The sequence below is a fragment of the Etheostoma spectabile genome, chromosome 13 (genome assembly GCF_008692095.1).
Source record: "Etheostoma spectabile isolate EspeVRDwgs_2016 chromosome 13, UIUC_Espe_1.0, whole genome shotgun sequence".
NCBI lineage: Eukaryota > Metazoa > Chordata > Actinopteri > Perciformes > Percidae > Etheostoma > Etheostoma spectabile.
Window position 1 is genome coordinate 28,664,784 of NC_045745.1, and position 3,635 is coordinate 28,668,418.

Below are 3,635 nucleotides of genomic sequence, written 5' to 3' on the forward strand. Positions count from 1 at the left end.
AAACAGCCTCTGGTAGTGGTATTACAACTCTCCGAGATCCGGCAGTCTGGACAGTTTACGTTTTCGAAGAGATAATCCTCTTCATTCAGCCATCTCAGTCTGCAGACAATATCCTGGAGGTAAGACCTGCTAGCACATTCCATACTATAATGTACAACTGGTAGAAATTCTATTTACTCACGTTTCACCTTTAACATTGGGCTGCAAAAGAAGCCCAAATGCGATTATGCACGTGAAGAATTAATCCGGAGATGAGCACAGGGTAATGTATGGTAATTATCCAACAGGATATTCTTACATAGCGATTAGCATATCTTGGAGGCCAGACAGGGATGGGAGGGCAGTCTGAGCGGAAGGAGAGGACACAGCTGCTGATAAGAAGCCCAGTTTGTATTTTTTTTTTTTTTTTATGTTGATTAAAAATGTGGATAGTCCGGCTACAGGCATGTACACGCTCCCTTCTCTCTGTTTCGCTCTATCTCATGGGCACATACACAGATGAGAATGGACATGCGGATTTACTTTCACACGTACACACACACACACACACACACACACACACACAGTGGCAACACTCAGTGAGAAGGAGAATCAAATCGAGAAGGGAAACACTGGATTTGAGCCCACTAGGGAAGAGGTACTTGTCTGTATATTTGTGCCTATGCACCAAAGGTTTGCACATAATATAGAACTTGATTACAGCCCAACAAGTGCAATTAAAGAATATTGTTTATTAATTTGTTATTATAGTACAATCCATGCAATAATGTGGCAGGTATAACATCAAGGATGAAAAGAAGGGTTACGAGAATGCTAATTTTACTTTTGACCATGCAATGCTTTGATTTTTTTTAACTTAGCCAAGTAGTTTTGGTGCCTAAACATAACCAAACTGCGACACAAGGTAAATGAGGTGGTTAAAACCGTGACCATTACGTAGATATGAGGAGGGAAACCGCTCCTGCGGGTCATATTTTCCGCCAACACTAGGTGCGCTATTTATAAAAAGCTTAAATGGGTCGCATTAGAGGGTGGGCATAAACAACCAACAATGTCATACTGTTTGGAGGAATTGCTGAGATTTAACCTACCTAAGAAATAAATTGTTGTCTTTAAGTGTTTCCCTGTCACTTTTTCCAAGAAAAGATTAGGCCGTTTACAATCCGTTTGCAAAGAAAAGATGAACATTTGTTCATTTTGGATTCTATTATTGATGTCTATGCGTGCTGTATTATTTTTTTGCAAATCATATATAAATATGTTTTCCAGCAGCTCCTAAACCCCTCATCTCTCTAAGCTGTAGCAGTATTAATGACTTTTTGCCAACAACACAGATTACCTTTAGTTTGTTTCTGTCTGCCCTGTAACCCCATTGCACAACATGACCACGAGCCACTGTATCAATGCTGGGTTTGGTATTTAGGTGTAATCAGCCATGTAGGGCACCAGCTTGCCAAGAAGCACGGCCCTTTGTGAGACACCCATCTGTTTAGTGCATTGGGACATGCCCAGTCCCAAAGAGCTGCTGGAATGAAAGGGTGAGTATGAGAAGGCCCAGCTGAAAAGACAAGGGTGGGCGGCAGCATCAGGACACAGTCTGTCTGCGGCACTCCTGCAGTCTTATTCTAATGCAACAGCTATGACTCCCCTGCTCGCATACAACTCTGAGATCAGAGACTGACAGATGCACCAGGGGAAGCAGACTGGGATGTCTGACACATCCATCCTTTCATGCATGCAGAGTCTGTGTCCCCCTCTCTCCCTCTCTGTTAAGCTGCTTGGCTAATATTTTCCTATTGACTCGGCAGTGTACATATTACCCATCCTTGGTGACCTCTTAGCGGGACATATCTGTGTGAGTGCAGATCGATTCATACAGTGGGCTCCCCCTCCTTGTTGTCATTATTCCAAAGATGGGGCGGGGCAGAGTGGGAGCGTGTGATAAGCTGCTATAGGCCAGTCAAACCATTCCAGCAAGAGTCGTGACCCTACTGCAGTAGGGCTGATTATACCTCACCCGGGGCTGCTAGGTCTGAGATTCAAGCCTCTACACTCCAGCCTGAAACATATTACCCCTGACTGAGATCACAGCAGCAGCATAGGAGATGATAATAACCAGATAGCAAACAGTGGGAGCTCAAATATTATGGTTTTTCAACTGTTTTCTGGGTTGGAAATGTGTATTTTTTTCCATTCAATCCCTTTTCTTTCTTTTACTAATTCCATTTTTCTTATTAATGTTACTCTGTTAATATTATTGTTATTATTATTATTGTTATTAGGATTTGATTTTATTAAAAACCGAATAGTAAACTCATAAACAGTGGTTATTATAAGCTTGTGTGGCAAAATGCATCAGAGTGGTTTTTAAAGGTTTAAGATGACTCAGCCATAACAATAAAGGCTCTTTGATTTTTCCAGTGATAGTGCCTTGGATTTTTCCTGAGAATTGCTATATATGATTGTCCCATCCAAAGAACACCTCAAACAAACATTTCGAGCTCCTCTACAGACATTTTCATAAACAGTGGTCGTTGACTTGTTGACACTGTAAACTTTTATTCTGAAATATAGTAAAAAGCTGTTAAAGTGTTGTGTTGAGATTATTGAGTATTATTTCAATCCATTTGTTTTTTGTCATTATTTTTCTCCTAAATTAGTAGTTTCAGTGTCCGGAATGTACAGCAGTTGTTAACCACCCTGTATATTTTGGATTTTTACTTTGAATTGTAGAAAAATAAAAAAAAGATGAATATGTTCAGAACCATTTTAAATGTGTCTCCCGAGCAGCCTAGAGATGTGAGGCAGGTGACCGGCTTGTGAGAGACTCGGCATGTGTTGCGTGGAAAAGAGCCCTTTTCCTTGGGTGGTAGAACCATATGCCCCTAAACTCCAACAAAATCCCCCTTGCCCCTCCACTTCCCCTAAACATACGCACAAGCACGCTCCTTTCAGTCAACGCAGACTGCGCCCCCCACCCCCGGCCCACTGTGCCTTCTCCTGCAAACACTCCTGATAACTGGCAACAGCTGCGGTGATGAGCACAATACGTGGGCCAAAGGCAACTCAGCTGGCCTCACTCCCCACTTGACACAGGGTTGACCTCTGGCATGCGAGTTGTCCTCCCCAAAGGCTGCTCTGCCTGTAGCCTGACACAGTCTGTCTCTCTATCTCCTCTCCACACACACCCAGCAACGGCCCGGTGCATCCTCAGGTCAGCTGGGTCAATTAAATTCAAATTGAGGATAAATGATTTGTAAATCATGTACAGATAAGCAGCTAATGCTCCAGAGGGAGGAGGCACGGCTGCTTTCACTCTTCTTAGTTGAGAACTAAAATACAGATATTCACACCAAGATCCCCATGGAGGCTTCATCAATACTTGCCTGTTGACTTTCATCTACTGACTCAGAGTCAGCCGTACAGTCTGTCTCTCTCTCTCTCTCTCTCGTGCATGGATCCATATTTGCTCTCTCTCCACACACTCATACACACTCCCATATGTGAACAAGCAGCATCAGCAGTGCAGTATGAGTGAGCGTGAAAGGCTTGTAATAGCTCTCCTCCCCTGAGGGACTGATGACACCAAGGAAACCAAACAGAAGCTGATGGTGTGACAGAGCAGGGGAGGTGAA